The sequence below is a fragment of the Stenella coeruleoalba genome (genome assembly GCF_951394435.1).
Source record: "Stenella coeruleoalba genome assembly, chromosome: 11".
In the NCBI taxonomy this organism is placed as follows: Eukaryota; Metazoa; Chordata; class Mammalia; order Artiodactyla; family Delphinidae; genus Stenella; species Stenella coeruleoalba.
This window is the reverse complement of record NC_137157.1, coordinates 20,256,126-20,281,200: the sequence shown is the minus strand read 5'-3', so window position 1 is coordinate 20,281,200 and position 25,075 is coordinate 20,256,126. Positions and strand designations below refer to the sequence as shown.

Here is a 25,075-nt window from a genome sequence, read left to right as displayed (position 1 = left end):
GAAGTGGTGAATCCGCCAACCGGGAATGCGCGTCGGGCCTCGATGCGGCAGCCTGACTGGAAGCGGGCGCAGCTTGCGGCGTCGCAGAAATGACTTGTCCTGAAGCGCCCTGCGGGCGTTGACCCGATTTTCCACTGGCTCCTTCCTCCGACTAGGAAAGAGGGCTACCTTATAATAAGAGGAAGAGCCCCACGCCACCAATGCGGAGCCGCCTAAACTGAGGCCGCCAGAGAGATTTTTGGCGTCGCAGTGGCCTGCAGGGTCAGCGTTAGCGTCCCTCCCTCCTTCTACCTGTACCATCTCCGATGCTAGCTAAAGGCAGTCATTACTCTATAGAAAAGGTATGTATTTTGAAGGCAACATCGTTTTTCAAAATGCGGTCATTCCTGTTACCATTGATCTGGTTTTACAGTTCCTGCTTACCAAAAAGAAACGTTTGAGGAAACAAGGATAGTAGCGTGCTAGAATTAAAGGTAAACATTTAGTTTATAAGTCTGTGGAATTTTATTCTTCAGACAAACATTTGGAATTGACCTCACCTCTTTAAAGTCTTTGCTCAAATGTTATTAATATTTAAAATTGCAACCTACTCTACCTCCCCCTTATCCTGATTTTTTAGTAGAAGGTACCACTAAACATAATTTACTTATTATGCTTATTTATTGTCTACTGCCTCTCACTAGAATGTAACATCTATGAATGCAAGTATTTTTGTTTATTTTGTTCACTGTTTTGTTCTTGTACTTGGGCACTAAACAAATATTTGAGAGAATGTGTTGAATTATACGTTTTTAAGGCCAATAACATAAACATTAGTTAACTTAAACATATATTATGCAATATTATTAAACTTGTTTACTAAACTAGGCATATCTGAACCACCTGTCCTATTTGATAGGAGAGACCAAGCTCTCTTCTTCAAGGAAGTTGTTATATTTGAAGAGGAACCACCAGATGGTGGTATTGCTTCAGGCTAATTCTCAGCAGAATGAGATCAGTTGGTCTAATTGATTAAAAGTGGAGTAGACAATCCTTTTCAAATCTTACGGTCCAGTAATAATTTATTAAATTTTAAAACGTGAATGTTTAAATGCAGTCCAAGCAAGTAAAACAATTTCAAAATTCTTCTGACTATAAAGCCACAATACGATCAAATAAGTTTAAAATTTTAAAGCTGGAAGGAACCTCAATTCCAAACATCTCAATTGCACATGAAGAAGTAGAAACAAGCTAAGTGATAGAGCCAGGACAGCAACTCTGATCATTTGACTTCCAGGCCTGAAGTAACTGCATTATGATGCCTTCTGTAACTGAGCCGTGATCTATACATTTGGTAAATGGATTTGCAAACACATGACCATACTGTAGTTTCCTAAGTTAGAAACTTAAACATTTCTGTGTGTTACATTACCTAGTGGAAGTTACTTTCTTTTGCTCAGATTTTATTCCATGAAGCAGAAACCTATGAAATATAATAAGTATAAATATATAAGTATAATAAATATAAGCTTCAGAAGGACGTAATGCTGTGTATTTATAATTGTCTTTTAAACTAAGGAATGTTTTGAAATCATAACTAGGTGTGTGATTTTTTTTTTATACATCTTTATTGGAGTATAATTGCTTTACAATGTTGTTTTAGTTTCTGCTGTACAACAAAGTGAATTAGCCATATGCATACATATATCCCCATAGCCCCTCCCTCTGGTATGTCCCTCCCACCCTCCCTATCCCACCCCTCCAGGTGGTCACAGAGCACAGAGCTCATCTCCATGTGCTATGCGGCTGCTTCCCACTAGCTATCTATTTTACATTTGGTAGTGTATATATGTCAATGCTACTCTCTCACTACGAGGTGTGTGATTTTCACAAATTATGTATTGTATTTCAAATGTTTCCTTTCAATAACATGTACTTTGTCAAAGAATTTCTCTTTAGACTAAGGGGTCTTCTTTTAATTGAGAAATAATTCACATACAATAATATCATTTTTAAGTGTCCAATTCAGTGGCTTTTAGTATATCCGCAAGGTTTGCAACAGTCACCACTGTCTAATTCCAGAATGTTTTCATCACCCCAAACAGAAACTCTATACCCATTAAGCAATAACTCCCTATTGCTCCCCTCCTAGCTGCTGATAACCTTTCTGTAGCTACAAATTTGCCTATTTTAGATATTTCATATAAGTGAAATCATACACTATTTGTCCTTTTGCGTCTGGCTTATTTCACTTACCATAATGTTTTCAAGGTTAATCCATGTTGTGGCATGTATGAAATACTTCATTCCTTTTTACTGCTAAGTAATATTCTGTTGTATGGGTATAGCGTGTTTTGTTTATCCATTCATCAGTTGATGGATATTTGAGTTCTCATTTTTTGGCTCTTTGAATAATGATGCTACAAACATTTGTGTACATGTTTTTGTGGAAATACACGTCTTCAGTTCTCTTAGTTATATGCCTAGGAGTGGAATCGCTGGGTCAGATGGTATCTCCACAACTAGAGAAAGCCCGCATGCAGCAACGGAGACTCAATGCAGCCAAAATTAAAATAAATAAATTTATTTAAAAAAATTGTCTTGGCTATCCTGGATCCCTTGCATTTCCATATTGAATTTTAGGATCAGCTTGTTTGTTTATGCAAAGAAAGGCAGTTGGAATTTTGATAAGGATTGTACTGACTTCATAGATTAATTTGAGGAGTATTGCCATTGTAATAGTGAGTCTTCCCCATTCATGAATGTGGGATGTTTTTCCATGTACTATGGTCATCTTTACTTGTTTTCAACAACATTTTATAGTTTTCAGTGTACAGGTCTTGTACCTTTGGTTAAACTAATTCCTGAATATTTTGAGTTTTTTGAGACTAAGGGTTCTTAACCCTTAGTCGGCACTTCCATCGTATTCTCATTTGAGGTACAATTTCAAAATTTCATAATATTCTTTTGAGAGAATAGTTAACAATGAGCACCCATGTACCTAACACCCATCTGTAATAATCATCAGTTTATGGCCATACTTCATAGCCACTCTTGTTCCAAAATCATCCCTACCATTTGCACCCACTCACTAAATTCTTTGTAATCAGGTGTCCACACTTGTACCAGTCAGCTGTGGCTAGGGGAACAGTGTCCACTGGAGGATCATATTTGCTTTCATATGCACCATATGCATGAATAAGGGTGCAGGAAGGGGGAAGTTATAGTAGCTGGACACACTAGGTATTCACAGTTATTTTCTAATACCAGTATTTGTCCCCTTGGAGTGGATGTGGCTGGCATTAAGTACAGTATTAATGGCTCTTCCTAAACTGTGTCTTGCTGTGATTGTCTTCTGCCCTGGAGAGCTGAGGAAGCAGGACCTCATTCACTAGGGAGGACATAACACACGCCACAGTAGCCCAATGCCTGTGGTCTCAGATCTTTCATAAACCACCCTCTTGACGAACCCAGCCCCTTCCTCCCACCTTCCTCTTTTTCCTGAGGGCAAGACTGCCTTGTCTCTCTATCGAAGTTATTATACCAGAAGTGAGAGTTTCTCTCTCATTGCTTTATTTCCTCTCAAATCTCATTATAGAAAGGTGGGGGCATTTCTTATTTTGAAATTCTTGCCAGCTGGAGAAACCTGGGATAAGGAACCGTTTTATTTTCTAACCCAGGAAGCCTGGGCTCTCTGTATCTCCTCCAAATTATTCTTACAAACTGAACAGTTCTCTAGTGTCTTTCTCTCTTCCCATTGCTTATACTCAGCTCTAAGAAGCCAAATGACACGCTCAATATTCTGCCTGGAAATATCTTAGCCAGCTAGGCAAGTTCATTCACTGTGTTATCTATATTTCAAGTCACTACAGGGAGCATTTTTATCCACTGTTGCACAGCTGTTTACCCTAAAAGATTTTTGCCAGTCCTTCAGCTCTCACTAACAGCCTCTTCATTTTCCCAGCCTCCACCCACAGTATGGTTCCAAAGTCAATGCCATGTATTTTAAATTTCTATGTACCCCATCTCTAGTACCAATTTCTATATGTCAGTTGTTTATTGCCGTGTAACAAACTGCTTCAAAATGTAGGGACTTAAACCAGCAGTAATATTTATCACAATCATATGGATTGGACAGGCAGTTCTTCTGATCTGGCTGGAGGTGATTCACACAGCTATATTCAGCTGGTACTTTGGCTGACTTGGTTGGCCTCTCTCTCCATGTGGTCTTTCATCCTCACAAAAGCTAGACTGATCTTGACATGGCTATGGCAGTGCCATACTCCTAGGTATAGACGTAACAGACATGCATGCACATGTGTACCAAGAGACATGTATAAAAATATTTACATAGCATTATTCATAAAAATAAAAAACTGTAAACAACCCAAATATCTGTCCATAGTAGAATGGATTCATAAATTGCAATGTATTTACATGATGGACATCTATATAACAAGGCAAATGAAAGAACTACAGTTGTATACTGGAGAAATATAAACACATAATTGAACAGAAGCAGCAGACACCAAAGAAAGCATACTATGTATGATTCCATGCATATAAGTTCAAAACCAGGCAAAACTGAACTATAATGTAAATTTTTGGAAAGGAGAAAGTGGGTAGGTGGAAGCATGAGGAAAGTTTCCGGAATGTTCTGATATTCTGTTTTTTGACCTGACTTCTTTGCTTCTTTGATAATTCATTGAATAGTACATTTATATTTTGTGTGTTTTTCTATGTGTTATATTTTTTAAAACATTTGAAGAAACCACATTAGGATGACATTTCCACCTATCTAACTGGTAAATTTTTTAAGAAGTGGCACGTGGGAAAATTGTCGCTCTCATCCACTGTGCAATCTTTTGGATGACCATTAGGCAGCATCTACATACAAAATTTTAAATGCACATATACCCCTGACAAAAATTTCGCTTACGGGAATTGACATAGATATGCTTGCACATTTACACAGCCACATTTGTATTATGCTATGCATATGCGTGAAATTCTGAACGTTTGTACAAGAAACCCTTAGGAATGGTTACTCTGCAGAGTAGACTGCAGATCTGAAGTGCAGGGAGACACTTTTTCTTGTATACCCTTTGTGCTGTTTGAATTTTATACCATGGATTACTCTTTTAATAAAAGTAAACTAGTTGGCTTTTTTTGCTTATTTGTTTCTACTTACCCAAGGTCATCTGGTTAAAAGGGACAGAGCCTGGATTTGAGCCCTAGTCTAACACCAAAGCCCACACCATCAACCATAACTCTGAATTTTCCTTGTGGAGTCTCTGTTTTCTCTCCTAGAAGGTGAATGTATTTGTCTAGATTGCAAGGGTCTCTTTGGAGACCGACATGGAAGCCCTGTTACATAATCTGAGCCAACACCGCAGATATGTAGGAGAGATCTACCACTGAGAAATGGCATTAGTGCCCAGGTATCACCCCTGGACACTCCATCCACCAAGTCTACCACAGCAGGATTCATCCAGTCCCTACCAGATGAGAGATAATGCCACACGTGGATGTGCCAGATAGAGGAGCTTACAGAAGCTGGTAGTTTGAATAGTCAATAAATCTTGCCAGGAGCTGGGGGAGAGCAAGAGCATAATAGGTAAATATAGCACAAAATCTACATGTTAAAATTAAATTACACAATTAACTTTTGAGGAATTTAAACCACTCAGCTATGCATTGACTATAATGACCATTTATACAGTTTTCAAATCTTGTATGATACAAGATAGCTGTGGCTTTTGAAGTTAACCAATACATTTATTTATTTATTTATGTCTGCGTTGGGTCTTCGTTGTTGTGCACGGGCTTTCTCTAGCTGCGGCAAGCGGGGGCTACTCTTTGTTGTGATGTGTGGGCTTCTCGTTGCGGTGGCTTCTGTTGTTGCGGAGCACAGGCCCTAGGCGTGCAGGCTTCAGTAGTTGTGGCTCGCGGGCTCTAGAGCTCAGGCTCAGTAGTTGTAGCGCACGGGCTTAGTTGCTCCGCGGCATGTGGGACCTTCCTGGACCAGGGCTCGAACGCGTGTCCCCTGCATTGGCAGGTGGATTCTTAACCACTGTGCCACCAGAGAGGTCCCAGCCAATATATTTAAAAAATGAACACACAGACAAAATGTACTAGAGTAGGACTTTGAAAATGGAATTAAAAAAAAAAAACTTTGTTATTGTCATTTTTTGCTGTTACTGTTGCACTAACAGGAAAAGGAAATAAAGTCATATTAGTGAACATAATAGTCATGATTGAGATCACTAAAATTGCTTGTGTTGTTCGCAGCTAAGAAAGCAAAGGTTTGGAGCTTTATTTAAAAATAAACAAAATGTAATTAACCATCAACGGACAACTTCAAGCTGCACAATCAATTCTATTTACTTTCCGGTGATTCAAATGGGTTGTTAGGAGGAAAAAGCATCTGATCAATCATTGCCTCAGCTCTGCTTTTCTCTTAAGCTACAGTCCTGAACCTCCTCCTCCTTACTAGAGGGTTCTCTATGAACATGCATTCAAGATCCACATATCTAAAATTGAACATATCTCTCCCCCAACTAAAAAGTAAAACAAACAGAACTCCCCAAATATGGTTCACTCTCTCAACTTGCCTATTTCTCTGCTCAGTGATCCAAATTCTACTTTACCTTACCACTTATGGGTTAATGCAGACTTGCTTCTTTCTCTGGCCTTCTGTTGAATTCACAATGACCAACCCCTATTTATTCTTCCTTTACTTCCTACTCTTAGATGGTAGCCACTTAACTGATCCATCTCTGCTTCTCCCCAACCCCAGATACCCTTGAACACCACCATTTTGCATGTACTAAATATTCAATAAATGTTAACAGAATAAATCATGTTTATTTCTCAATTATAACGCTTTAAAACTCATTTGCACAAAGATATTTATAATTGTTGGTTACTTACTTTTCCATAAGGCTGTGAGCTCCTTAAGGGCAGGGCTTAAGGAGGGCTTATTTTGCTCTGTATCCCCAGTGCTACCACAATGGAGTTCAATAAATGTTTATTGAATTCATGAGTGGATGAGGCCTGAGCCACTTAACTCAGCAGTCAAATACTTCCACAATCATATCTACCTAACTACCTCTCTCCAGATTAGGCAAACATTGTGGAATTGGGGGGGAAACTGACTGTTTCCAGGAATGTCTAGATTTTGGTTCTAGAGTGAAGTTTGCATTTTCATCAGGGAAGACATCCAATCTTCAAAGCACCCAAAGACCTTGAATATGTGGAATTAGTTTCTGGTTCTGCATATCTACAAGTTCCCAGGGGATGCTAATGCTACTTGTCCACAGACCCCTTCAGTAATTAGAGTTCTATGCTCTGTGCCCTATTTCTTCAATATTATCTTCAGGACATGCCTTCTGCCTGACTAATACTGTAACGTTTTATATATGGCTTCTCCTCCCTGGGATGTTTTCTCCATTTATTTCCCCCTATTCGAATCCAACCCATCTTTTCAGGCTCTTTCTCCCGCGCAAAGCCTTCCCTAGCTATTCTAGTGCTCCTACTCCAGAATGTTTTTTTTTTTTTATGCTATTAAAGTATCCACTGTTGGTGCTTAGAGTTTGACCCATCTACAATTATTGGTTATCATTGTGTATATGCAAGTACCCAGTTATGTTATGCAAGTACCCAGAACTTTGGCATTATAGAGAATAAAAGGTTGGTCCTATAGCATATGAACTGGTATTATAGTGCGATTTCAATAGCCTGGTTAAACAACACGCCTTATACCAAATACCATGTTGCATATCAAATATTGAAGTGACCTCCCTGCCTGGTGAAAAACAAAGAATCTTTATTATTGATATAGAGAAGTTGTTTTAAAGTTAAAATAAGGAAGTTCTTTGAATATTGCCTAACTCACTATTGTGGGAAAAAAGTTAGAAGCATTCCAGAACATACCACCCTATTTTGCATTTCTATTGAACAGTTTTTTATTTTTTTACTAACTTGCAATATTTGCTTTATAAAATAAACTCTAACTCAAATATCAATTTATCATTTTAACAAGAGAAAAGAGCTGTATTGTATATTATCAAATTCCTGACCAGATAGACGTTTTGGTTGTAAATTATTAAACTACAAAATCTCTTGGTAAACTATGAAACACCAGCTCCACAAATGGAAAGCACCTTAATCGTTATTACACATAAGGTATAACATCTCTGCAAAATGCTGGAAAGTATGTGCTAAATGAGTACACCTGTTAACAGTACCGTATCAATTGAATGGGAGACATAAAGCAAAATGAATCTTATTCTTAGTAAATTTTAGTAATTTAAATCTGTTTCTTTCATTTACACTCCGAAGGATTTTCATTCTTAATTTTGTTTACTTCTGTTCACAAAATGAATAACAAAGTGAAATTCTCAGAATACAGACATTAATACTGAATTTTAATTATCTTTTATTTTATTTAGCTCTCTAGCTTCTGATAAAATATTTATGGAGGAGGTTATTTTTAGTTCAGGCTTTGCAAAGCTCTCTTGTCACCTCGCAGCCTGAGTTCATCAGAATGGAGCAACACAGGATATAGACTCAGTAGAGACCAGAAGGGCTAAGCAGGCGTGGCATTTTTGTAGAATTGTTAGATCTGGAAAAAACTTGGTGATCATCCGGGCCAGTCTCCCTGTTTTGCAAGTAGGGGCAATATGGCCCTGAGGTCACCCAGCTCATTAGTTATAGAATCAGGCTTAAATTATTCTCTTTCTCTTCAGTCCATGGTTCTTTCCACCTTGTTAAGTGACACATGGGGAAACTGAGAACAGTAAGAGCATCCAGAAAGACAAGTAGATAACATAGGTAACACAGTCTCTTCTAAACTGACTGGGAAACTCTGCCGTTTTATCCACACCCCATTCAACACTCAAAGGTCTGCCATCACTGAGAGACCTAAACTTCAACCAGTGATTGGAAATTACTAGATTGTTAATTACACAAATGGAACGTCTCTAAATGTGTTTTATTATCCATATTTGTCACTGGCTGTCCACATTTTTCAAAAAGGGAAACAAATATTGGCTTCCCACGAATCCTCACTGTTGTGTGCCCTTTATTTTCACCATAATGCATTTTCTAATATTTATCAAGTGCTTACCGTGGGTCAGCCAGTATGGTAATCGCTTCAACTGCACTACTTAATTCACTCTTCATAAATAACCCTAAAAAGTAGATACTATTATTCTCCCACATTTTAAAGGCAATGAAATTGAAGCTTAGACAGGTTAAGTTACCCAAGACATATAGCTAGTAAGTGGCAGAGCTAAGATCGGATCCCAAGCTGTTTGACATCAGAACCAGACCTCTTAAGCACTATTGCTGTGTTCTGCTTCTGGGAAAGAAAGCAGCCTACCCAAAATAAGGAACTTCCTTATTAATATATATATATATTTCATATATGTATGAAAATATTTTTCATATATATGAAAACTGAAAATATTTACATAGTTTCTAAATGGTATGTCCTTCTTTTCCTTTTATTTGGGATAGATAGTAATAGTCAATATGAGAAAGTTCAGACTAACTTAGTCAATTTAAATTTTATTTTTTGCAATGCATAGTTTTTAAAAAGTTACATATATGTGATATGTAATAACATATATATGTAGATATGTCCAAAAAAAGAAATTCAAATAATGCAAAAAGAGTAAATAAAGAAGTCTCTCTTGCCCCAGATTTCCACACCATCACCTTCTCAGAATTAATCACTATAAATGGTCTTGTGTATCCTTCCAATGTCTTCCATGCATATACCTGTATAATTCCTTTATTATCAATGGAAGCATAATATTTACATTGTTCTGTATCTTTTTACAATTAGCAATAATATATCTATATATTGATATAGATATAGATATCTATATATTGATATTGATATATTGATATAGATATCTATATATTGATATTGATATAGAATATTGATATTCTATATCAATACACATAGATTTACCTCATTCTTTTTAACGTTGGCAAAATGTTCTGCTGGGGAGGCATGGGGGAAGAAAGTGAAATGAAAAGGTGGAAATTTATTAACACTAATAAAGAGCGTTTCTTAGGTTCTGTCTTCTAGATGTGACTAGAAGATCCTTAGCCCCCCTACAAAGCCCACAGATATGTCATCTCAGCCTCCAAGTAATGGGGACAGATACAGGTGGACATTTTGGTGCCATCACACAGGGAGGCTCACACTGTGCTAGTTTTGGCAGGAAGAGGTGCAGGAGGACGTTTAGTGTTGTCACTAACCTTAAACCAGGCACCCTATGCTCTACTCATCTCCAGCCCTAGCACACCTTTCAGATCTTTCATCCACACAGTACCTTGCTTAATCTGTTGATTCTTTCTGTAGATCAAAGAAGTAGAAATGAAGAACAAGTGATTAACAGATGACCAGATCTCTTCCCTAGCTCCCCCTTCAGTAACCTCATAAACAAACTGTGTGAACAAGATAGCATCTGAAGAAAAATCACAGGCTGACGAGCCCGCACACAAGCCTGCACACAGTGGGGGATGGCGACGACTCTGACCCCCTATCTCAAAGCTTAACTGAGATTACTTCCCTTTTTCCCTTTAACAACTTTCATGGCTGAGCAGAATCTTTGGAAATGGTTTTTGGGGAACACTGAGTCCACCATCTCTCCAGATTGCCAGCATTCTGCTTAAAAGCAACTTTCATTTCTACCTACATTTGTCTCTCTCTCTCTGTATTGATTTTTGAGCAGCGAGCAGCCGGACCTGATTCGGTAACACTATCACTGCACTACAGAGAACAACAGGACATTCCTTCCCCTACGATGTCCTACTAAAACTTTTGTGTCAAAACAGCTTGTCCAGTTCTTGGTTTTGACACGATGCACAAGTTCTTCAAATCTGAGTGATAGACAACACACAACACTCGAAATTGGCTCTCTCCTCCAGTAACTAATTCCCTTGGAATAAGAGCCTTTTTAGGAAGCTCCAGAGTCTTTCATGCAAACTGGTAGACCCTCTGCAGCTAAAGTCCAAATATTCCCAGTTGGGTCTCAATCCATTTAACAACACTCTATTCATTGGCTCAAGATGGGTCATCCCACCCCCTCCGTACCTCCCATCCCGTAAGCACACACGATGAGGCACTGCTATAGAGTCCCCTTAACCTCATGTGAACCCTATTGGTATGCATGGAAAAAAGGGGGTTTTATTAATGGACATCAAAATTGATGTTATTGTTCTCCTTTACAGCTGAGGAAAGTGAGGTTAAGTACCACAGATGGAAAGAAGCGGGTCTGGGGTGTTCAAACAGGGGACTGATATTAATTGATATTAAAGTCTTCCGTCCCTCCAACTCAAAATATACTTCGCAAATGAAAACGAATTCACTTTGCTTTGCCAAGTACTAAAATGTGTCTTAAGGCTGTTACCTGGCCAATTACTATTATTGAAAATAATACACTAAATAGTTTCCATTATTACATTATTTTTTAATTTATTTTTTTCTTTTAGTGACGTATACTTGGTGTACAATATTATATAAATTGCAGGTGTACAATATAGTGATTCACAATTTTTAAAGGTTATACTCCATTTATAGTTATAAAATATTGGCTATATTTCCCGTGTTGTATAATATATCCTTGTAGCTTATTTTATACCTAATAGTTTGTATCTCTTAAGCCCCTAGCCCTATGTTGCCCCTCCCCTCTTCCCTCTCCCCACTGGAAACCACTACTTTGTTCTCTATATCTGCGAGTCTGCTTCTTTTTTGTTATATTCACTAGTTTATTGTATTTTTTAGATTCCACATATAAGTGATATAAGTGACAAAGTATTTGTCTTTCTCTGTCTGACTTATTTCACTTAGCATAATGCCCTCCAATCCATCCATGTTGCTGCAAGTGACAAAATTCCATCTTTTTTATGGCTGAGTAGTATTCCATTGTATTTATGTATACCAGAGCTTTTTTATCCATTTATCTGTTGATGGATACTTAGGTTTTATTTATTTTTATAAATGTTCTAATATGTATTATAAGTGATGATCTCTATTTGATATTGACTGAGGCAGCATAATATATTTCTTCAACAAATCTTTCTGCCAGATACTTCGATGGACTCTGGTGATAAAGTAGTGAAGCAAAGTTTATTTGAAATGAATACTGGATTGAGTTTGGGTTGGGGTCCTCAATCACCTCTCCCGCCAGGGCGACTTTCATGTGTTTTATATATTGACATTCCTCGTGAGAGTCTTAACATAGAAACTAGTTCCACTGATTAAAAAAGAAAAAGCTGTGAAAATCACTGGGTCCCCAAAGTCCCCTCAGAATCCTAGATATGTGTATTATCATGGAGAAATGTGGGGTTTTTTTTCTTTTTTCCTTGAAGAGTTACTTACAAGCTATATGTGGACATAATGTTTGAGACAACTCAACAATAATATGAAGTAAAGTAAATTACTTTGCTTGAATGAATGAAAACAACATATTTACTTTTAACAAAATATAGCATTTTCCCTCAAGGATACAGAACACTAAGATTCCTTGCCTTCTCAAAAAAAAAAAAAAAAAACCCTCATATTTTATTGTATCTGATATCTTAAATTTGCCTTGTCCTATCAGCATTTTTAAAGAACCGTCTAAATGCATTTTAATTGACTTCTCTCCTTTCAAAATGTCTGACAATCTTTTCAGCAATAAAGGAAGGAAATACCAAACTGGCAAGATGTGGGATGTGAAAATGGTTCTATGGGCATGAGAAAACTGCTCCTATTATGTTAGCAAGTTTCGAGTCCTTTACAAAAAGAAGAACTGGCCTTTTAATACCAGCTTTGCTTAGTCATGTAATTTTTCTTAAAGTTATTTTGCAGTTATGTATTGGCTTTTTCGCTGGCATCAACGTGGGAATCAAAGTCACATGAATTGAAGCTTGTGCTAATTTTTTTGTCGTTTGCCTCTTTGACACCTATCTAGGGTATACAAGTGTTATGAAACTCATAGCAAAGACCTCCAGTCATTACAGGGGGGAAAAATCATACCCCTTATTTTTCTGACTTAAAAGTACTTTGTTTCTTTCTTTAGATTATATAAGACTACTATTTCACATTATTATGGTGCTTGGTACAAGGTAGTGAACTTCCTTGGTAATAAACATGCCAGGTACTCATTGTTGGCCCTTGGCAACATTGTGAGGTAGAGTTGTTATCCCTGGATCCTTCACTGTGGGTGGTCTCTTCAGCCTGGCAGCCAGGGCCTTCCTAGAGCACAAGACCTCTGCACACAGACTCATATCTGCGTTTTCTGGCCAAGTCCCTCAAGCTCCAGATCTTTCTGAGTTCTTTCCCTTCCTTATCCCTCAGTGACTTCCAGCTACCATAAGACATTCACACTGAAGCATCAGAAAAAAAGAACAGTGTTGTTCCCAAGTAAAAACTTTCATTGTTGTTCCAGGATTTTCTGAAGTTACAAATAATATGGGAATTCAGGTAGCTAGAGGGGGAAATATTTCCCCCACCCTCAGATTTCTTCAGGGGCTTTTCAAATTCTACCCCCGGAGAGGGTCATCTTTGCTAAATGGATGTAAGCCTCCTGCCTTTGTCACTCAATGAAACTTGCTTACTCATAGCTCACAAAGTTCCCCTGAAGATGATTAGTAAGCATTATTCCAAAGTTTCAGCAAAAACATTGAGGGAGGCTGCCTAACACTACTGGATTTAAATTAGCAGTAAGAAAAGAAGTCACATTGCCTCATGTGCTAGCCAATGTTTCTGCTAAATTAGTTTTTTTTTTTTTTCAATTAAAAAATGCTCACACAAGGAAAAAAGAGGAATCCACACAAAAATATAGACTATGCGAGCTGGAAGGGACCTTCAGGACCAGCTAGGCCAATGTACCCATTTTACAGGGAAACTACTAGGCTATTAAGCCTAGTGTTCCAAGATCCCATTGCTAGTGGTAGATCTGTTTCTCACTTTCAGCCTCTCATAGCACTGTGGTCCTCTCCCTTCTTCATAGCCTAAGACTGGTTACACTTATGCATTTGCCTATGCCATTGTTTGATTAAGGCCTGTCTCCCTGACTAGACTATCACCCTCATGATTACAGGAACTCTGCCTGGTTTTCCTGCCACTTGCCAGGACAATCAGGCATGCAGTTAGTGCTCAAGAAATATTTGTTGAATAAGTATCAGTAAAAACACAGAGTTAACTGTCATTAAGGATAGAATCAACAGTATATTTTAGTCTTTTGCATAATTATCAAATCGTTGTTTACACATTATGTGGACATGCTACTCAAATTAATCAAGGAAATGTTAGATTCTACTATAGTAAAATATAATATCCATGGCTTAAGACAAAAAGGTTTACTTCTTATTTATTTAAATTCAGTTTTCCACCTATGTGTTTCTTCCCTGTGAGTGTCCTTTACTATTCACACAGAACACTTAGGACACTTCTGGTCACCAAGAGATTTTTTCCCCACACCAGTTTAAATAGGCAACTATCTCCACCTTGTAGCTACTCCATCTGGAACATGCAGGCTTCAAGGTCACTGTGGCAGGGGAAGAGCACCAGCTTGTAAGGTCCTCAGCCCAGAAGTGGCACATGGCACTTCACCTACAGTCCTGTGGCCAGAATTGATCACATGGCCCCTTCCCAATGGCAAAAGAAGTCAAGAAGTTTTTAGGGAGAACCAGCTGTCTCTGCTTGCCATTGTATGGGTTAATTATAATAATAACAATCACTAATTTTTTTGAGCACTTATTTTGTGCCCAGCCAAGAGCTAAGTGCTTTATTACATTTACTGCTTCCTTGAATCCTCATTACAGATGAACAAACTGCAGACACTCTCATTATGATCAGTTTCCAAATGAGGAAACTAAGGGGTCAATTTGTTCAAGGTCATATTTGCTAAGTGGAATCAGGGATTTGAACCACTGTGTCAGGTACTGAAGCCTGTGCTCTCAGCCATTCTGACTAAATCCCACCTATGGGATTCATCAGAGTAAGATTTTGAAGAACAGATTGGTTTTTAATAATACAAATGGAGGATAAGAAAGAATTATAAAATCCATGTATATGATTATGTGTCCTCAATTTACCTACTCAGTTCAAGAAGCATGTATTGTTAATACTGCCAGTAGTGGAGAAAACTGAGGTCATTTGCATCCTGATAGGACACACTGAGAACACAATATGTGTAGCATTTCTGCCCAAAGTGCATGATCTGAATCTAATTGTGAGGAAACCAAACGAAGGGACAGTCTATGAAACAATTGGCCTTCAAAATGTCAATGCCATGAAGGACAAAGAAAAGCTGAGGAATTTCTGCAGATTTAAAAGCTATGAAAGGGGACTTCCCTGGTGGCACAGTGGTTAAGAATCCGCCTGCCAATGCAGGGGACACGGGTTCGAGCCCTGGCCCGGGAAGATCCCGCATGCCGCAGAGCAACTAAGCCCGTGCGCCACAACTACTGAGCCTGTGCTCTAGAGCCCGCAAGCCACAACTTCTGAGCCCACGTACCACAACTACACGCCTAGAGCCCGTGCTCTGCAACGAGAGAAGCCACCACAATGAGAAACGTGTGCACTGCAACGAAGAGTAGCCCCCGCTCGCCACAGCTAGGGAAAGCCCGCACACAGCAACGAAGACCCAATGCAGCCAAATAAATAAATAAAATAAATTTAAATAAATTAATTAATAAAAGCTATGAAAACTAAGAAGAAATTTCACTAAAATGGAGTCAGGCGACCAGAAGGGGGACGTCTCTTGCATGTACCACTCCACATCAATACAGATTCCAACAGGAAGAGACACAACTTACATCTCTGTCAGGAAGTGACTACTTTACTACCACCAGCAGAAGGAAGAAAGATTTTGTCGTTGTCTGGCAAGAGCTCAGCCAATGAGAGACTATCATAAGTCAGCCAATGAAAAGCCACTATACTTCTAACTCCCAGTTTCTTCCAGTGAACATTTTGTTTATAAAAGTCCCTCCCAACTTCCCCTTCTCCTCTACAAAATAGTTTCCCCTTCTTTGCTTTACCGAACTTGTATGTGGGTTCACCACAGATGCATTTCCAGAATTGCAAGTCCTTGTTGCTCCTGAATAAACTCATTTTGCTGGTGAAATAATGGCCGTTTTATTGTTTTAAGTTAACAGGGGACTAAAGAGAACAGCCACAAAGTGCAATGTGTGATCTTGAATTGGATCCTGGAAGAGGGGTCAAAATTGCTATAAAGGATATTCTGGGGGCAATTGATGAAATTCAAATATAAACAATATGTTAGGTGAGTCTTATAACTGAAATACATTTCCCAAACCTTATAATTACACCATGGTTATTAAAAAGGAAAAAACTCAGTTTTCCATCTGTGTGTTTCTTCCCTGTGAGTCTCCTTTACTACTCACACAAAACACTTCACTTCTGATGCTTCTGGTCACCAAGAGATTTTTTTCCCCACACCAAGCAATTCTCTGTGACACCAGCCGGGTGTCCTGTAATTTAACTCAATTCTGAGACTGTTTATCTGAAGATAACATCAGATTCCACAGCTTAAGGGCTCAGTTCCACAAGACTGCCCCCCACGCCCTCACCTGACATACTGACTTCGGACACCAGTTGCAAGCCCAGCTTATCACCTGTGCTTCTGACCAACTGGCTGTAGATGGGAGGTTCCAATGACCCCCTCCTTGGGTTCAATTAATTTGCAAGAGTGGCTCATAGAACTCAAGGAAACACTTGTGTTTATTAGTTTATTAAAGGATATGATAATGGATACAGATGAACAGCCAAATGAAGAACATAGAACAAGGTCCGGGAGGATCCTGAGTGCGGGAGCTACTGGCCCCATGGAGTTGGGGTGCGTCACCCTCCCAGTGTGGATGAGTTCACCTACGTGGATGCTCTCCAAATCCCACACTATCGGGATTTTTTTTTTAACTTAAAAAAATATATATTTATTATTTATTTATTTTTGTCTGTGTTGGGTCTTAGCTGCAGCACACGGGATCTTTCATTGTGGTGTGCAGGCTTCTCTCTAGCTGTGGCACGGCTCAGTAGTTGCAGCACATGGACTTAGTTGCCCTGCGGCATGTGGGATCTTAGGTCCCCCAGGGATCGAACTTGCATACCCTGCCTTAGAAGGCGGATTCTTAACCACTGGACCACCAGGGAAGTCCCGCTATTGGGATTTTATGGAGGCTTCCTCCCGTAGGCATGATCAATTATTAACTTCGTTTCTAATCCCTCTCCTCTTCCTGCAAGATGGAGAGTGCGGCTGAAAATTCCAAGCTTCTAATCGTGGCTTGGTCTTTCTCGTGACCAGCCTGCCTCTAGGAGCCATCCAGGAGCCCACCCAGAGTCACCTCAATAGAACAAAAGATGTGCCTAGTGCTCTGTCTTATCACTTAGGAATTTACAAAGGTTTCAGTAGCTCTGTATCAGGAACTGGGGGCAGAGACCAATATATGTCTTCTGTTATTTCACAGCTATATCAGAGAATGTCCTTGTTTAAAGGACATAGATACTGAACTATTTAGACATAAAGGAGCATGATGTTTGTTGATTCATTAAAATTTTATGTATGGATAAAAAATAGAAAGTGAGATAAGCAAATGTAGCAAATCATTAACAATTGCTGAAGCTGTACTGTTCTTGAAGCTCTTTAAAGTTTAAAATTATTTTAAAATACAAAGGTTTCAAAAAGAAGCATTTATTGGTTGGTGCCAGGCACTGCTCTGGACACAGGACAGTACATTTTCGGCAATGATGTGTACAGAATGCTATAAATATAATTTACTGTTGATGAGATTGACTGGAAGAATCCAAGCTGTGATTGCCTTCCCTTACCATAAAGGTTTTTGATTCACTGGGCTTGATTTTCAAAGGAAAGTTATGGTTTCTCCCTCCTTAGAAGTTTTGAAGGAGGAAAATAATGAAGTTTCTGAGTGGGGTGGTTGGCAGGGGACGTGAATTTTTATGACTGTTTGTCCTATGGCAACATAAAAATTGAGGAGAAATGGAAATCCCATTTGAAAGTAAGGGCATTCTGGCAACAGAAATCCAAGGATCTGATGGATGGGTGAGAATTAGGAAAAAATGCCCCTTCCATTCAAATCCATTCTCCCTCAAAGCATTAGTGCTCTAAGTCAATCTTTCAACAAAGACCACAGATGCTGGTGGTTTCTCATTCTCCCCTAAAGCATGGAGGGCATATAAACTGCCTGATAAAAACTTTAAGAACAAGCAAGCAATCAACAACATTTCCAAAGCTCCTTTACACCAAGATCACGAGTTTCTAAATCACCAAGAACACTTCCATAGAAGACCTTTGACTGGGAGAATGAAGTTGTGTTTAAAAGGGACACAAATAGGTTATAAATCAGAATATTGCAAAAGCAGAGATTAGTTCTGAGAAAACAAAATCACTTATATACTAGGAGAAATACTCATTGAAGCATCAATATATGTTCCATTCCCCATGGACTTATTTTATCCAACTAGCCATCACCAATTTTGAAAGAAGATGAAAAGCTAACTTTCAAATTTCTCTTCTTCTGCAGGCATGTATATGACTAATGCAAGAAATAAGGATTAAATGATTTAATATAGGCAAGGCGTTCAGAGCAATGCCAGGTGCATAGTACATTCTCAACTAATGATAATTATTTTTTAAAAGAGATAAAAATATTAGCTAAGCAGTGTTGAGATTGAGTCCCATTTAAACCATAGTTGCCTGGGAACAAGTAAGAACCCATTGCAAACTGTCCTAAGGACCTAGAACTTCATCCAATGCAGGAGGAATTTTGCCCTAGAGAGTCATGGATTTGGGAGTCTAGAGATGCTGGGATCAAACTAAAAGACATTTTTAATGCTTTGGTTCTCAGGTCTGACCTTTCCCATTTTCCTGGGGGATCCAAGATCCTCAGCAGCTGGCTATTTTGATGTTTGCCCAGGATAGAACAATAGTGAAAAAGGTCAACCGTAGCAGGACAATGTCTGGGTTTGGTCCCAACACTTCCCGGAAGCATGACCTTGAGAATTTGTGTGCCTTGATTTCCTTCATTGCATAATGGAGCTAATGATAGTATTCAAATGGGGGTGAGGTTATTGGGAGAATTAAATGAGCAAACGTGGAAAATTCCTAGAACAGTGTGCATCTAACGCATTACAGGTAATCAACAGATGTTAGCAAGCATTGTTATAGTTTACTTCTGCAGCAGCGACTAACTCTTCCAGTTTGCCCAGGGTTGCTTTGACTCTTCAGTTTCAAAACTGAAAGTCCCACATCCTGGGAGATGCTTCAGTCCCAGGCAAACAGGGACAGCTGGTCACCCTATGTACACCAGACTAGCTTTGCCAATCCACTTTGGAAGGGCTACTACAAAAATTGTGTTAGCAGACATTGGCAGAGTCCATTGGTTCAAGATGATTCTGAAGAGTGTGTTTTAAGGCTCCCTTTCCAATATTCCTCCTCTTTGTGGCTTTTCCTGATTCACTCCAGGCCCTCACCCCACATCCATGCTTAAAACTAAGCTCCCCGAACTTTTTTCCCATGTCATTTCTCATGCGTAACTAGTTGGACTGTTTCCTCATTCACCTCCTCTTGAGACTATCAAGGTCCAAAGGGCAGAAGTCTTGTCCTGTTTCTACACATGCAATCAACACTGGTGGGTTGAATGTAGTTTTGCTTTCCCGGATTTGAATGGGAGGGTCTGGATTAATTTGCCTCTGCAAAGTATTTCCATAGAGGTGAGGCTTTTTCCAGGTAGATAGTGCTATGTGACCTTGGCCAAGTTACTTAACCCCTCTGGGCCATATAATAAATAATGTCAGTGATGTTGTTATTGTTATTCATATTAGGCATAGGAAAAATTGACTTTGGAAAATGGCAGAGTGAGGATTTCAACCCAAGGAGTCTGTCCCCAACCTTAAGAGTCTGAGCTCTGGACTTCCCTGGTGGCTCAGTGGATGAGAATCTGCCTGCCAATGCAGGGGACACGGGTTCAAGCCCTGGTCTGCAAAGATCCCACAGGCCACGGAGCAACTAAGCCCATGTGCCATAACTACTGAGCCTGTGCTCTAGAGCCTGCAAGCCACAACTACTGAGCCTGCATGCCACAACTACTGAAGCCCGTGCGCCTAGAGCCCTGCTCTGCAACAAGAGAAGCCACCGCAATGAGAAGCACGTGCACCTCAACGAAGAGTAGCTCCCGCTCACCACAACTAGAGAAAGCCCACGTGGAGCAACAAAGACCCAATGCAGCCAAAACTAAATAAAATTTAAAAATAAAAAGAGTCTGAGCTCTTAACGATTTTTCTTGATTTCTTAAGTTGAGAAAAAAGAAAGAGCAAAAATAGATGAGAAGACTTACAGGAGGAAATATAGTATGTTAATGAGTTTGAATGAGTGCAGATACACAGAAGCAAGGTCAATAATTCACAGATTCAATTTTAGCTTTATCTTTTTTTAAGTGTAAGAAAAATAGGGGGGGTATAATTTCTTTAATAGTTTTCTGTTTAAAGGAACCAAAAATTCAGTCCAGAGACCTGTCTTTCTCTCTTACCCACTACCAGATGTTCATAAAGACATATTAAGTAAGATTTGATTTTTCTACCAAAGCCAAACTGGGAATTGCAAAGACAGGATGAAAGAAAAAAAATTCTTTGAGACTGTTCTTTCTATCATAATTTTTTAATATCTTGGGTATATACTTATTTTCATACTGAGTTATATATGTCCTTAATATATTTAATCATTTGTTTTTCTTTTGTGCTTTTATAATTAATTTTGGGGGGCTTTTATAATTAATTTGAACAATACATGTCTCCCGGTTTCTGGTAAACAAATATAGAAATATAGCTGAATTTTTTCTGAAAACGATATAGTATTCATTGATAAAGTTCCTAAGAAAAGGAGGGATAGGGAGTTCCCTAGTGGTCTAGTGGTTAGGATACGGCACTTTCACTGCCATGGCCTGGGTTCAATCCCTGGTCAGGGAACTGAGATCCCACAAGCTGTGCGGTGTGGCCAAAAAAACAAAAAACGAAAAAAAATGCAGGGATAAATATGGTTTCAACATATTAGCTCAAAACAAAACAAACAAAACAGCAACAACAAAAAAAAGTCCTAATTGTACCCTCTTCACACTTCTGACATGTATGACGCTGGTTTGTTTGCCAGCATTAACTTCTTTTTCACAAATGTACTTAGTTTAGAAAAACCCTCCTATTGATGTCACCTCAGTAAGTTGTGTTTTTCAAAGAATTTGCCCATTTCATATAAATTTTAAATTATGGACATAAAGTTGTTCATCATATCTTCTGATTATTATTGGTTCAAATGTATACAGTTAGGTAACCATCACCACAATCACAATATAGAACATTTCCATAACCCCCCTTCCCTCAAATTTTCCTTGTGCTCCTTTGCAGCCAGTCCCTTCTCCCAGTCTCCCCAACCCTAGACAGTTGTTGATCTGGACTCTGACACTATCGTTTTGCCTGTTCTGGAATTTCATATAAATTGAATCTTAAAGTTTGTAGTCTTTTGTGCCTGGATTCTTTCACTTAGCATAAAGCTTTTGAGATTTATCCATGTTGAACGTGTGTATATCAATAATTTGTTCCTTTTTCTCCTGAGTAAAATTCCATTGCATGGCTCTACAGCAATTTGTTTATTCATTCATGAGTGACAGAAATTTGGGTTATTTCCGATTTGGGGCTATTATGAATAAAGCTGCAATGATCATTTTCATACAAGTGTTTGTGTGAACATGTTTTCATTTCTCTCAGGCAAATATCTAGGAGTGGAATGGTTGGGTCATAACAGGAGGTGCATGTTCAACTTTATAAGAAACTAACAAATTACTTTCCAAACGGCTATACCATTTTACATTCCCACCAGCAATATATGAGGGTTCCGATTGCTGCATATCATTGCTAACATTTGGTAATTTTCAATCCTTTTAATTAGAGCCATTCTAGTGTACATGTAGATGTAGCTCATTGTGGTTTTAATTTGCATTTTTCTCCAACGACAAGGATGCTGGTGAGCATCACTTCATGTTTATCATTCATATATTTTCTTTAGTGAAATGTGTGTTCAAAAATTTTGTCCCCTTATTTTATTTTGTCCCCTTTTTAACTTGGATTTTAGTCTTATTATTGAGTTTTAGAATTTTTTAATGTTCTAGCTATAAGACTTTTATCAGAAATAAGTTTTGCATATGTATTCTCCCAGTTTGTGGCTTGGCTTTTAATTTTATTCATGGGTGTTGAAGAGCCAAGGTTTAAATTTTGATGAAGTTCAACTTATCAATTCTTATTCTTTTAGGTTTTGTGTGTTTTGTGTCCTATTTTAGAAATTTTGGGGCTTCCCTGGTGGTTCAGTGGTTAAGACTCCGTGCTTCCACTGCAGGGGGTGTGGGTTTGATCCCTGGTTAGGGAAGATCCCGCATGCCACACGGCACAGCCAAAAAAAAAATTTTTTTTGTTTTGCCTAACACAAGGGCATTAAATTTTTCTCTTATGCTTTCTTATTGAAGTTTTATAGTTTTACCTTTTCAAATCTTTGAATCAACTAATCAACTAATTTCTGTATATGTTGTGAGGCAAAGATCAGGGTTCACTTTTTTCCCATCTGGATATCAAATTATTCCAGCTTCATTTTTACTTTTTTTTTTTTTAAGGCTCCGGACGCACAGGCTCAGCGGCAATGGCTCACGGGCCCAGCGGCTCTGCGACATGTGGGATCTTCCCGGATCGGGACACGAACCCGTGTCCCTGCATCAGCAGGCGGACTCTCAACCAGTGTGCCACCAGGGAAGCCCCCAGCTTCATTTTTAAAGAAATAATCAACCATACAAGTGTAAGTCTGTTTTTGGACTCTCTATTCTGTTCCATTGATCTGTGCCTATTCTTATGCCAATATCACACTATGATATTGATTACTGTAGTTTTATGATGCCTCTAACAAAAGTTCTTCTGTTGAAAAATTGTTTTCTTTTAGATTTTTTGGACTTCCATATAAATTTTATAATCAGCTTGTCAATTTCTACAAGTCATGTGCTGAAATTTTGATTAGCATTGTCTAGACTCTATAATTAAATTTGAGAGATTTGATACCTTAACAATATTGTCTTCTAATCGATGAACGTTGTATAACTCTCCACTTATTTAGGTCCTCTTTAATTTCTCTCAAGAATGTCTTCAGTATTCAGGTCTTACACATATTTACCCTTAAGTATTTTATGTTTTGAAAATGCTATTATAAATGATATTTTTTATTATAAATCTATTTATGTATTTACTTTGGCTGCGTTGGGTCTTTGATGCCGTGCACGAGCTTTCTCTAGTTGAGGCGAGTGGGGACTACTCTTTGTTCTGGTGTGCGGGCTTCTCATTGCAGTAGCTTCTCTTGTTGTGGAGCAAGGCTCTAGAGCACAGGCTCAGTAGTTGTGGTGCACGGGCTTAGTTGCTCCATGGCATGTGGGATCTTTGTGGACCAGGGCTCGAACCTGTGTCCCCTGCACTGGCAGGTGGATTCTTAACTGCTGCGCCACCAGGGAAGTCCCTATAAATGATATTTTAAAAATTTTAATGTCCAATAGTTTCTTGTCAATATATAGAAATACAATTGATTTTTGTATATTAATCTCATATTCTGCAACCTTGCTAAATTCATTTCCTAGAACCAGCAGTTTTTTAGTGGATTTCTTAGAATTGTATAAATAGCTGATCATATCGTCTTCATTTTTTTTTTTGGCCGAGATGCACAACTTGCAGGATCTTAGTTCCCTGACCAGGGATTGAACCCAGGCCCTAGGCAGTAAAAGCTAACCTAGTAGTCCTAACCACTGGACTGCCAGGGAATTCCCTGATCATATCATCTTCAAATAAAGACAATTTTACTTCTTCCTTTTCAGTCTATACATTTTTTTATTCCTCTTTCTTGCCTTATTACAATTGTTAGGACCTCTAGTACAATATTAAATAGAGCTATATATTGAAATGGGTAAATTTTATTGACCGTAAATTATATCTGTTAAAGTAGCTAAACAAAAAGACTATTTTATGCTGAGGTGGCTCTAATGCCTTCGTAGCCTCCATAAGCAAACCAAAACTTAAGCCAGAATCAGTTGGAAATGCTCTCATATCCAAGAAGACAAGATTTAAGAGCAACCAATCGCAAACAGGCAACTAGCCTCCCCCAAAACAAGCAAATGCTTAAGCTACAGCCAATCAAATAACTTTCTTGCTTTGCTTCCTTGTCTGCTCCACAAGAACCTTTCTCTTAGCTCCTGTTGGTAGGGTGCTCCTAACAATTTTCTAACCACTTTCATGTTGGAAATTGATGTTTGCGCAAATAAACTCTTGTAAATTTTAATGTGCCTCAGTTTATCTTTTAGTGTACCTCAATAACGCTGATTTTTTTAAAAAACTGAACTGAATATAACACAGAAGTGAACAGTTAAAGAGGCCTTTTATGGTAGGATGGGCATTGAATCACAGATGCAAAAGAATTACAGATCTTGATCTGAAAAAAAATAATAAAAGAAATGGAAACAGTGATGACTGAAATTAAGAAAGAAGTTATTGGGATGTGTGAAAATGATTGAAAAAGTGAAATAAAAATATTGAAGATTTTCAAAAGTATTATAATGGTGGAACAGGAAGACTAATATTAAAAATGTCAACATAATATTTAACTTGTGATAAACTTTAGGAAATGTTTGAAGATGCTGTCTATAACAGGGATAGAACAATAAATAAGGAGAAATTATTAAGAATGGTTAAAAAACTTTTTTTATCAGTATAGGCAATTTTTATCTTTTTAGAAAATTGTCAATATCGTGTGTGTGTGTGTGTGTGTGTGTGTGTTTGTGTGTTTTAATGTTTTCACAATTTAATTTCTGAGTGTATACCTCCCCAATATTCAGCTTAATGTAGAGATTAAATTCTGACTTTTGGTTTCTAAACCACTTTGGCACACAATTTTCTTTTTTCTTTCTGGTAATATATTTTTAGTCTATAGCATGTAGGAGCAAAAATAAATAAAGCTGGCTACCTTGAACTATGAACTAAGAACAA

The 25,075-nt window shown here is 38.3% G+C and overlaps 1 protein-coding gene across 5 annotated transcripts in view; it reads left to right on the top strand.

Annotated features, from left to right (window-relative positions):
* SPIC (Spi-C transcription factor) overlaps positions 1 to 25,075 on the top strand; it is a 50,729-nt gene that overhangs the window by 613 nt on the left and 25,041 nt on the right. For 4 of the 5 annotated variants that reach the window (XM_079935851.1, XM_079935850.1, XM_079935847.1 and 1 more), the window contains exons 1-2: positions 48 to 341; positions 22,675 to 22,853. The gene's annotated coding sequence lies outside the window, so the exon portion shown is untranslated. Of the gene's footprint in view, positions 1 to 47; positions 342 to 22,674; positions 22,854 to 25,075 lie in introns of those variants that run through there. The other variant, XM_079935848.1, reaches the window with a different exon arrangement.